The sequence below is a fragment of the Pundamilia nyererei genome, unplaced genomic scaffold, assembly GCF_000239375.1.
Source record: "Pundamilia nyererei isolate P.nyererei 1_Seehausen unplaced genomic scaffold, PunNye1.0 scaffold00031, whole genome shotgun sequence".
Taxonomy (NCBI): Eukaryota; Metazoa; Chordata; class Actinopteri; order Cichliformes; family Cichlidae; genus Pundamilia; species Pundamilia nyererei.
In genome coordinates, this window is record NW_005187432.1 from 3,513,996 (window position 1) to 3,526,358 (window position 12,363).

The following is a 12,363-nucleotide window of genomic DNA, read 5'->3' on the forward strand; positions in this document are numbered from 1 at the left end:
TGATCATGGTAAGGTTAGAAGGCGGAGTAGATGGGTTGTCAGAACCCTGAAGATATTCAGGTCCTCATTACTGGGGGTCACAGTATCCATGACCTGCACGTTCAGCTGTGTCGCTTGAGTGCTCATGCACTAACAGCCAGGCTGCACTGTAAGCAGAGCCCATTCTCTGTCCCCGTGAATTCTGTTGGTCCCAAAAACTGTCCTTGATTGCCAGTGGGTTACAATTAAACTGGATTCCAAGTCCAGATTTAAAGTGATCACCATCAGAAATAAAAAAATATAGCGTAATATACAAGGATTGCAGACCACAAAGTCAGTCTGCAAATCTTTCTTAAAAAATAATTGTGGATTGCTTTAAAATCAGTGCAGTATTTGTTGTCAAAGAAAACTTGTTAACATGCTTGGGTGTCACTGCACAGTGGGGAATTGTTCTTGCCACCATCTCCCAAGGTTGCCTTTTAAAAAAACAAAACAATTTCAGCTAGTGGTGAAAGAGCTACAAAGTTGCTTAGCACTTATAAATTATATTCATATATATATTGTACCTTTGTACAAAGCCTTCACAAGGTGAGATCAAGGATGAGGTTTGAGGATGCAGATGCATTTTATTAGCTGAAGAGTAGGGCAGTACTTAATAGTAAATTTTCTATTCTCGGTGGTAATTCACGACTTTGCTCGTTGCAGCAGTTAGTAGACAGTTTAATGTAAGAACTCTGTGTTTGCCTTCTGAACCATAATTAACTTCCAAATTCGCGTATTCGTTGCAGAAAAATGCCTTGTCTTCCATAGCAGTTGCGTATAGTGTAAATAGAGAAATCAAAATGACTGTTTTGAGAGCCCCCTGTGTCTAGTGCGTGCCTTCAGAGGCTACAGGACTTCAGGAACAGAGATGAATGGACACAGAAGCGAGTGCAGCCGAGTGAATCCGAAAATCCTGCTGACCGACCTGTATGTGTTTTCTCCACGGGGGCAGAAAGAAGCGTGACTGTGAAGGGAGAGACGTAACAACTCCCTACCTTCCACAGCTCCTTCTGTGGGGGGAGACTGTGCGCAGACTTGTGCTTACTAATTAACTTGCCAGAGAAGAAAATTCACACAAAAGAGAAGAAGTCTCATTTCTTATCGTCTCGGGGTTTTTTCCCCCCCCCTCACATGCATGCAGCGACACTGAGCACTTAAAGCTGACGTTAACCCGTTAGCGGCGAGACGCAGGAGCTGCCACGAATAGATCCAGTATCCACGACCCCGGTCGGCTGACCGGGATAGGACCTCGTGTTCCTCTCGCACTGGACTCGTATCTTTCCCCCCCTCCTTCTCTTCTTTTACTCCTTGGACTGGTTCTAACTCCCGTTTTGTGGCTGTTAATTACATGAAGTGGATTGTTGTGCTCGCTACAAACTCAAACCGGGACTAAACGTTGTGGTAGAGAGACGGAGAGAAATGCCAACGGCGGTGACAAAGAGGAGATTCAGTAAGTGCACGTTATCTCTGTCTAAATGTCCCCCATTGAACTTGAGACGCGGCTTTTAGCGGTGCCGTTAAGTTGAATAACTTGCGGATTTTTTTTATTGTTCAAACGTTCACGAATTTGTTTGTTAAAAGTGGAAACACTTAGAAAAAATGGCATTAAAGGTGCACTACGTGAACTGCTGTCGTTCCGTTTGGGGGGGGAAATGGGGCTCCGACTAACCTCAGACAGCCACGCACACAGTTTGTTGCTGTTTTATACATGCTAACTCTAAATGTATAGCTAACAGCAACTTTTATTTCAGTGCCGAATGAGAGCGACTAATATGTGGTCCGCTTGAGAGACGGTCCAAGAAATATCCTGCCTCTCATTTCATAAAGAAAGCTACCCACTCAGATGTAGGTAAAAGGGAAAAGATGAGGTGGAATATTAATCTTATTTTTTCCTTTTCTTTTTTGTAAGCGCAAACCTGCGCATTTCATAGATTGCATGCACTTTTCAGTGAGCAGGAGTCTTCGCAGGACCGAAATCTTTAACCATGCTGAAAATCTGTCGACAATTACCAATGAAAGAATAAACGGGGGGAGCAGTGGTGGTCTTTGGGGTGCGAGCCATCGTCACCCTGTTTTTCTTTCTTCTTTCATTCCTTTTTTTTTCGCAGGGTGCGTAATTGCGATGCGGTGATTTTGATCCCATTTTGATCATTACATTAAAGAACGATTTGCCCGGAGGTCCTAGCTGTCTCCAGACCTGGCTTTTTCACTTCGTGCGAGCGTGCATGAGTGCGCGGGCACGTCGCCGAGTCCTCACCCCCCCCTCTGGCATATGAAATCTTTGCTCTGTCTTTATTTATCATTACCAGACAGGTCGGTGAGTCCTTGTATGCCCATCAGTTGCAGAGGCTCCTGTCATGTGTGTCTCATCCCTCACACTTGCTGCAGCACTGGCTGCAGAGGAAGGTTTCATGTCAAGAAACTGCTCCTTGCAGCTCTGGCAAGAAAAAGAATAGATTTCATCACCAGCCCTTCATGAGAGACTTTAATTGTGGAGCAATTTTTATGACAGCGTTTACAATTTGCAGGTGCGCCACATCATCTGATAACCTCGAGGCCGGTTCAGATCGTGAACAGATGTGAATTGGTTTTTCACTGGGTGGATATACAGAAAGATTCCTCAGCATTGCATCAATCCCTCGCCCTGTTGGGTTTATTTAAAGAAAGGATTGGAAGCAATTTTGCAGGGTTGGTTATATGCTGAAGTGGGCTCATGGCCGTGCTTTATCAATACACGAATCCGTTTAAAGCTGTCACAGACACAATGAGGAGAGCTAACCATGAGCCACACTGTAACAGGATGATACAGGGTGAGTTAGTTTCTTGGAATTGCATCAGAGGCTCTCTGCAACCAAATCCTGGGCCCTGCTGCATGTTTGGGTTTCTAACTGCCAGCTGAAAAAAAAGTGACCCGGTGTATTTCTATTCTACATTTGTAGTGAGCTGTCCTATAGATGGTGTGTGGCTTATGCATATAGATTATTTTACCAGCAAACGTATGGATTTGTCAAACTTGGATGTCATTGCTTTCCCAAAGTAGGTGATTCTGATTGTGCTTCTGTTTGGCTCCATGTTTCTGAATTATTCTGGTGGACAGACATGTTATCAATTAAGCGTGTGTTGACAGAGCTGGAGCGTTAAGATTTTCTTCAAATTGCTTTGGATGGATTGTAGGGAAGTTAGAGTTTTTTGCTGTGTTTATCTTGGCTCATTTTCCCGTTTACTCAATTTTTTTGCGAGCTGTGAAAGCTATTGCAGAATGAATCTATATCTTTTTAATGCTTTCAGTGAAGTGTGTTTGTATTTTTGACCATGGTATATGTTTGTTTGAATGCTGGCACATTCCCACAAGCCATTAGGCTTAATTTACCCCCCCCCCCCAAGAAAAGACGTGACTTATTTGACTGTGATTGCCGCAGGATTATACTCTGGCCCACGATTGCTTGCTTGTTTTGTTTTGGATTTTGTGTGTGTGTGTGTGTCAGGAGCCTGTGCAGGAAAATATCCTAGGCCCTTAGGCGGTGACGTCATTGTGCACACTGAAATTAAGTAGTTCTTATTACTGAGGTCAATCAGCACTTTGCTAATTTCTTTGCTGATTAAAATTCATTGTTTTATTCTCCAGTTTTCAGAGCAGATATTAAACAGATCAAAAAACTTTAGCTAAGAAAACTGCTTTAGTTAAGATACTTTTTGGTCAGCTTGAACTGCACTGTAGACAAAGATGTGTTCTGCAGTGTTTCCCACAGAATTAGACTGGGATTGAGGTATGTAAAGGATAAGAGATCATTACTTTGCTGGTTCTCCTTCAGTCGTTCTCACATCATTTGAACTGACTTCATCTTAATTGTCTGGAACTGCAGGTAGAAACAATGACTTCTGTCCTGCTCTCCAGCGTCAGCAAGTTCAGCGTAGCAGCACCAACAGGTGTTTCCCACCTGCTGCAGGTTCTACTTCAGAATGACCGTTTAGCTTCAGAGCAGAACAAGAGCTACAGTTGGCAGATGCAGTCAGAGATGGTGGAAGGTTGCTGAATGACATTGAGGACCACAACAGCGATCTGTCAGAGGGAAAACATTAGACAGGAAGGACCAGGGCTAAATGGCTAGTAGCAACTGAGCTTTCAAAATAAGAGTATCTATAAATAAATGAATAAAATTTTTATTTACAAAATATTGCAATACTTGGACAGTCATTAATATACCTGCACAGCTTGCCTAAGTGTGTGTTTTTAGATACACTTTTTAAAGCCATTTAAAGCCATTTAAAGCCATTTTAAACCCAAATTCTGAGAACAGGATTTGTGACATCGCATCGAGTTTGGAAGATAATCCTTGTCCACTGGGAAATATACAGTGTTGTCCAGAAACTTGAAGCTTGCATTGCTGATGAGAATGGGCTTTTGTGATGAGGGGGACATCTTGCATTCAGTGGTAGCGATGCACCGATCGATGTGCTGGTAATCTGAATCGGCTGGCTTGCTGCTGATTTAAGCTGACACTCACTTTCTTTTCTAGCAAGGGAATTTAGGTTTATACTGCAGAGGAAGTTTTGGTGCCCACCCAGGGAGGTTTCATCCAGGTCTGAAGAAAAATCCACTTTCCTTTTAAAGATTGGAATACCTAGGATGTCACTTCCTCGGGTGGGATACTCAGGCATTTGTATTAATCGAAAACAAGCAAATAAACAACACAAAACAGGAAAATGCAAAGATTTAAGTTGAAAAAGAGAAGGGAGTGATTGGATTTACCCCCTCCTACACACACACACACACACACACACACACACACACACACACACAGCCAGGAAAAAAACACAAAATTAGATTTTACAAATAAATCACATCAAATAAAAGGCTTTTTATCAAAGCATGGCATTTCTATACATCTAAAGCAGGCCTGTAGGCAATCATTATCAACATGATAGTTTCAGGTTTTTGGTATTCCTTTAAATGGTGGAAAGCTGTCACAATTAATTTAGCAAGGACACACACACACACACAAAGTAAAAGTAATAATACTCTAACCTGCTTTTAAAATATTTGAGTGAAAAATGAGGTTTTTCACTGAGGATTTACTTTCCTTTTCATGTTGTTGATTTGTTGTGTTTGTTGGCCTCAGTACATCTTTGGCCTTTGTGGTGATTTGTGTATTCTTGTGTAGGGTATTTCCTAGCAGGCCTGGTTTGGGGCTAGTAGCCAGAGCATCTGCCTCAGCTCCCTCATATGCCGGTACTCCCTGGCAGGGGCTGGGCTGAATGGCACTGTTAAGGAGCTCCAGCTCCTCTGTGGCCACACACTGAAAAACCACTCGGCACAGCCCTCTCCCCGCCGATGCTTTCTCATGCTTTCAGTATGGGTAAAATCTTGGTAATTTCAGGGCCCTGAAGTTCTAATGAGAGGTTTTGCCCATAGTGCGTTGGTCTGTGGTGGGCGGGATCAGCATTTCTCAGGTTTATAGGGGATTATAACTGTTCTGAGATGCCTCACTGGCCCACTGTCAGGGCGTTGGCACAGAAAAACCAAAACTCTTTTTTTTTTTTTTTTTTTTTTAACCACTCAAACTGGTTCAAACTGGTTGTGATGTGTTTCTGGCATAGAATTTGTTTGTCTGTAAGCTAAAGTTTACAATCAGAGCTGCAAATCAGGCCAGTAACTGTAGGTATAAGGGTTCAGATTCACATGCACATATGAGGTGTGCTGATTTTTCCGCCTAGGGGATCAGGATATGTTGCCGTTGCATCTATGGGGATGCTGCAAGCAGCAGCTATTGTCCTTTTTAGCATCCCATCCCCACATAGAGACAGGGTGCTCTTAGTAGCACGCATGGTGGATTTTTAACAATGCCTGTTCCTTAACGTCAGCAGCATAGAGGCAAAGAATGATTTACTACTCTGTCTGCAAGGGTAATGTAGGAGCAATTTGACTGCTGATTGAAACCAGGTCTACCATTTCAGAGTCCACTGGTGGCATTATAAACCATTTACACCAATGTTTTACAGGGCACCTCTGCATTTGGAAAAGTGGAAACAGACACAGGGGCTAAAAATGGCCTGCTCTACCATGTGCCCCCCCTTTTTTTTTTATCCATTCCTTGTGCGGTTTGTTGTTTTTTACTTCAAACTATGTGAGTGCTACTGAGTGAAGTAGTGAATACAGATGACATTGAAAGGTCATATGTTAGGTTAATCAGTTCTGTCTGTTTTCATTTAGGCAGTCGGAGATATAGGGGGTCCATCTGCTTTTGATTAGGCAGCCTTTTCCCTAAGTGGTAAAGCTTTTCTCTCCAGCTGCTGAGAGTGAATTAGAGCCATGGTCCAATTTGTTTGTGGAGACCTATGGACATGTATGTAACTTGACTTGCACTTGTGTATACATAAAACATCGCTATTACTTAAATGGACCAAGCAGCGTCGATTGAGTTTTTACTTTGAAGCACAAATCGACTCGTTCCACAGTTAAAGTGTCACTGAAGAGCAAGAAAAAGCGAGTTTTCAGAGAAAAGTTCCAAGACTAATGAGTGAAGAATGCTGGAATTTGATGGCTCAGCCTTGAGGATACCAGTGATCTGTTATTGCCTCTATTTATGACAAGAACTCAAAAAAAGCTGCAGTAATTTCACAAACCTGTCAGCTGAGGCCAGTGACTCTGGTGGAGTGGGGCTTTATTGGTTGCTTTATAAGTTGAGTTAGTGTTGCTGTATCTCACTTGTATTGTTTAAAAATATTGAATAAAAGCTGGATATTTTAACATTTGTTAAAGCAAAGATGCAAACATCAGTGAAAACGGTTGGCATTTGCTGCATTATAATTAAATACTGTCTTTAAAAGGGTTTTTGATGCAACTTTTGAAGAACTTTTGAAGATTTAAAATCCCGAGAGCCCAGAACATCACCGTCTCTTTTTTTCCTGTTAACAAATTTTCTGATGTGAGAAATGGAAACTCTGGACAACTGTGGGACATCATACACACAATGTGCAGTTAGCTGCCCATTGGTATGCATAACAAAGTCTACAGTGAGATGTAGAAACTGTTGCTATTCATCTGCTGTCCCTGTGATCTCAGACAGTCCCAGATGGCTCTGCATTCTCAAAAGGCCATCTAATTAAAACCCGTAACCCCCAAAACACACAGAAGTGGGGTGTCTTGAGTTTAGTAACTGTTTTATTTTTTTTTTTAAACGTCCTATGTCAGCATTCCTGCTTTTTTGTATATTTTCTTTTCAATTAAGCAAAAGAGAAAGATCAGGATCATGTGATTTGTTCTTAATGATGGCATTGTGTTTATTTTTGCCTTTTATTAAGAGGAATGTGATTCTTAAGTAGAGAATTATCAATAATAATGAGTTTGGGGCCTACTGATGACAATGCTGCTGATGGCTTGGAAAAATGTACAGTACAATGTCGTAAGTACTTATACAATAAGTTAAGTTACGATAATATATCCATGGAAAAGTGGCTTAGAAATTACTATCTGAAATACACTGAATATCACTGCCTCTGTGTTCTCAAAAGAAAAAAATATTTTCTGCTTTTCTGATTGCTAAATTATAGCGTATAACATGCTTGTTGTAGCAACACGTTGTACAATGTAGCAATAACTCAGTGCGGCGATAAATCAGGCTATTGACCATGCAATTTCCTCAGTATCTGTTCAACAGCAGTGATATGGTTGTTCATCTGGAGCGATGTCTTGTGGTTTGGCACTACATGAGAATGTTTTTGTTGCATTGTATGTGGCGGCTTTTGTTTTTGTATCATCCCACTGAGAAACCTCTTGCAGAGACTAAACTCCATTGTTACACTTTGTGCTCTCGAATACCGTAGTTTTATGCCTTCATAAAGATGGTATCATAGTAAATTGAAAATGGAAACATGAGACTCGTCCTCAGGCAGACCTTATTTTTGCGGTGTTGAAAACATATGAAATTGTAATGCCACTGTAATGCATCAAATCCAAATGTGAATTTTATGAATTAGAGTCCAAATAGCTTCATGTGCTCTACACTTGCCACTCGTGGGTTATTACTTCTTTTGAAGGAGACGTTGACATCCGTTTTGTGGATGCTGAGGCTCGGGCTTTGCCACTGTAGAGGGTATTATCCCATCCTGTGTACTGGTAAACGTATCGGGCCGTTGACAGGAACATGCAACGCACGTCTAAGGCCTCGGTGCCTTGGCCGTTCATCTGCCCAGTCAGCAGAAGTCTGCAGATGACGCACTCTTTCATTTTAGACAAATGCTGGATGGGGACAAATGGATAGAGGAGCGGTTCAGCGGCTGGTGTCATTCGTTGCGCTTGTCATTGACTACCTATTCTTTTCAGCTTCTCATCTAATTAGGGCACACTGACTCACATAGTCTCACAAACACACAGATTGGTACCTGAATTGATGCAGAACATTACATGAAGGTCAAACAGTCAGCTGTCTTATCAAGCTGATTTAAATGTCACATACATAGATTAAGCACTGAGTGCAGTTCACAACGAGCTAGTTTTTCACCCTAAACACGGTTTGACTTCTCGATTTTCAGAAATATTGCCTTACACTAACACTGGGTAAATTATCTTTAGAAAAATAGGAGACATGCCCATCTGTCATTTAGTGCTTTACTGTTCTTCATTGACATGTTGCAGCATAGTTGCCTAAGTGATAATGGGAAACATTTGACAGTCATAATGCAATTTTCCAGTTATGTTAAGAATCATGACTTTGCAAGTTTTATCTCGCATGCGTTCTTTCTTTAGATGGATGTTAGTACACTCCAGCTTTCTTTCTTTTTTTCCCCAAAAGCTCCTTTGCTCAAGGGAATAACTGTCCAGTCCATTACCAGCTTTGGTGAGAATATGGTTATACGAGGACATGGATTCTGGGCGCTCTTTAAGGTGCAAAAATCTTCCGAAAAAGAGCAAGAAATCAGTATGAAGAGAGGACACTCGTCAAATTCCTTTTAGCGTACAGACTCTGTAAAAGCAGTTGAAGTCTCACAGTTGGTTTGGTTTTTAGAGGCTTGGTAATATTGAAATTGTGTCAAGACAAGACGAGCAATTTTTTTCACACATAAACAAAAACTGAGTAACTGACCTTGAGATGGTTGTGGCAAGTGAATTGTGACACATGAGCCCTCGTTGGCACTAACTGGTCATGCTAAAACACAACAGTTAATGGAAGAAAAGTGCATGCCTTGCACTCAGTCTGCCTCGCTGATTTGGCAGATGGATAGGATTTTAGGGAGTGGGGGTGGGGCTCTTTGGCAGTGAGGGACAGAGATGACAGCTCTTCGTCTGTGGAGGGCTACCGAGGGCCTTGGCTCTGAGCACCTATTGTGTCCTCCTGACAGAGCCTTGATGCCATCAACGACCATTAGTGTTGACAGCATGTCATCGTGTCACACTGCAGCTCACGGTGAAGCAGTGAATAACTAAGAGCAGCAAATAAAAATGGCACACTGAGAAATAAACTGGATTTTGTAATGCGAGTCTGAAGATTTTCGTCTCCTATGTTTTGCAGGAAGGCTTGTCAGAGTTTATAAAAGCTGAACAGACCCAACACTTCATTTGAAATAGAAATATCCACTTCAAATAAATCACAAAGAATACAAAAACAATCAAGCTACAACAAAAAGACTAAATTATGTGCTGTCTAAATCTCATCTTGACTTTTGGCCTTTCCTTCGAGTGAGACGGTTGGGAAAGCTAGTGTTATGACACAAGTGAAGACAAGTGACTCCAATAAAGCCATGTAATGAAATAATTCAGTAAATGAATTAAGGGCTGAGCAATGCTTAAACGAGGACTTTTCCCACGGCTAGTCGCGCATTGCACAAACCCCCCAAAAAACCTAATAATATGAGGCTGCCAATAATGTGCCATCAGGTCTCTAACTTGTACTTGTGAAATACTGAAATGTGTAAAGTATTTATATATTCAGAGTATAAAGGATAGCATCTTTAGGGTCTCTGGCGTTAAACAGATGATAACAATCACAAACATATGTGAATGTTTATTCTTTTTTTAAATTTATATACTTTTATGATAGTTTGATTCCTTTAGGATGTTATTCGAGTAAGATAACAAGATGGCCACAACAATCACAACAGGGGGACGAACCTGCAAAATTTTGTACATTTAGGCCTCACGTACACGGGTATTTTTGAAAACAGAGATTTTACCGTTTTTTGTTTTTTGTTTTTTTTGTTTTGTTTTGTTTTTTTGTTTTTTTTATTCCGGTCCACACACGCAGATTTAAAAAATATCTCTATCCATATGTAAATGCAAAAAATGAAGTCAAACACTGTTAAGAACGCGCCAAATCCTAACCGTGTAGAAATGTTGGCCAATCAGAAGTCTAGAAGCTGGAGAGGGAAAGAGTAAGCAAAACCTTAGAAGTCTTAGTTTTCACTTATCCAAAATGCCATTGACATGTGAATGAAAGGCCCAAACACATAGAAAAAGCTGCATTTTCAAAAATACTCATGTACATGTGGAGGTAGTTTTACACTAAACAACAAAATCTGCTGTAAAGCCAATGTGGAAATGCAAAAGAAAAAAAAAAAAGTTCCTTCAGTGGCCACTTGAAGCTGGCTCTGAAAGCATCAATCGTAAAGTACTCACCAAAGACTCTTCTGTTAAAATGCCCAACTCTACATCATTAAATAGCATAGGGGTTTTTGTGGGGGGTTTTATGTTTTGGTCTGAAAAACCTTTTTGGTTTCCCCCCCCTTCAGATATCACTTTACAAGTCACTCAACTCTAGTCTGTGTTGTTGGTTCTTGTGGAGCATTTCGATGGACCAATATTTGTAATACTTTTGCTGTGTGCTATAGACTGTCCTAGGAGTGTGCTCCAGTTTTAATGAAGGAAATTCTAGTATTTTATCAGTCTGTAACTTTGCACTAACTCCAAAATATTAACTTGGCAGTGTCCAAAATGGTAATGAACATTAGGCTTCAAAATGCCTAGTCCAGAGCAAATGGGACGCATTCCCATCGACCTTAACAATAGTAAATAACCATATGCTTTTCTTTAGTGTAAGTCCACCTTCTCTGATATTATTAAAAAAAAAAACTTTAAATTTTTAAATTGCATTTTAAAAATTGCCAACAGATAAAGCTGTAGTGTCTGATACTTTCCTTGAGGGATTTGTTTTAGTGTTTCACTCCCATCTCTCTGCAGTGAAGTAAAAGTAAGAGGGAATGGAGAAGCGCTGAGACTTTTGAACTTGCTTTTAATGGAATATCTTTGCAGTGACCAACATGATAAGTTGTTTCCTGGATCCCATTTATATATAAATATGGGCTATGATAATATAAATGGCCCTGTGTGTAGGTGCACATAACCAACATTCATCAGACTCACAATAAGTACATTTCAAGGTTACACACTGCAGTGCACAGCTGAAATCCTGTCGAATTTTCCTAACTGTAGTCAGAAAGTAATGGAATATCACAGCATGAGGTTACAGAGTGGTTTAGGTGGTGGAGGGAGGGGAACTCATTTGGCTCTGTTGGTACTAAATGGAATTTATTGTAGATTTAATGTCTATGGACATTGGATAAAAGACTGCTTTCCATTTCAACAAGGTCTAAAGGTTATTTTCCATTACCGCACATTCATGGGTGTGGTAGATCTTCCAAATAAATAAATATTTATTTACTCATTTTTTTTATGTTTCTTTTTATAGTGGCAAATACACAAGCATAAAATGCAAAATACAGCATATCATAGTATTAAAGCTGGAGCTAATTTTCAGCTTTTATTGCTAGATAGATTTTTGCTTTAACTTAGAACTATATTTAATATCGTACACAACATATACGCTATTATACAAGACAAACTACAGAAATATTAAAAAATACCCAACCTGTTCCCTAGAAGGATGCAAAGTCCCTGATGACTGATGACTACGTGCACTGGATCAACAAATGTGACTTTATTTTCAATCTTAGTTTTAATTCTTGGAAATTTTGGATTCTTGCAAGAATAAAATAGTAAACCCTTACAAGAAGAAGGCTAAGGCATTCTTAGTCTTCATAGATACACCTGAGAAGTGAGCTAGGTTGCATTTAATGATTTAATGATGGCATTAAAACTTGGCAATTTCTTTGAACCTGACTTTAATGAGATATTGCCAGTTGCAAATTTTAAAAAGTGTTATAAAATAATAGTGTAGTCAAATTGTTTAAGCTAATCCACAATCTTTTTGGAAACATTTCTTTTACTATTACAAAAATGATTTTGATTAAATTAACTTGAACAAATTTGTCTTAGAGCAAGTTGCAAAGTTTCCCTCAGGAAAAAGTGACGTATACGTAAACAGTATATGTCTATTTCACAGGAATAGA

General features: G+C 40.2%; 1 protein-coding gene across 19 annotated transcripts in view; it reads left to right on the forward strand.

The window, feature by feature from the left end:
* Window positions 1-845: 845 nt before the first annotated feature.
* LOC102196236 (receptor-type tyrosine-protein phosphatase F) overlaps window positions 846-12,363 on the forward strand; it is a 157,017-nt gene continuing 145,499 nt past the window's right edge. For 10 of the 19 annotated variants that reach the window (XM_005729095.2, XM_013909787.1, XM_005729096.2 and 7 more), the window contains exon 1: window positions 847-1,471. The gene's annotated coding sequence lies outside the window, so the exon portion shown is untranslated. Of the gene's footprint in view, window positions 1,472-12,363 lie in introns of all 19 variants that reach the window. The other 9 variants (XM_013909798.1, XM_005729097.2, XM_013909799.1 and 6 more) reach the window with 4 other exon arrangements.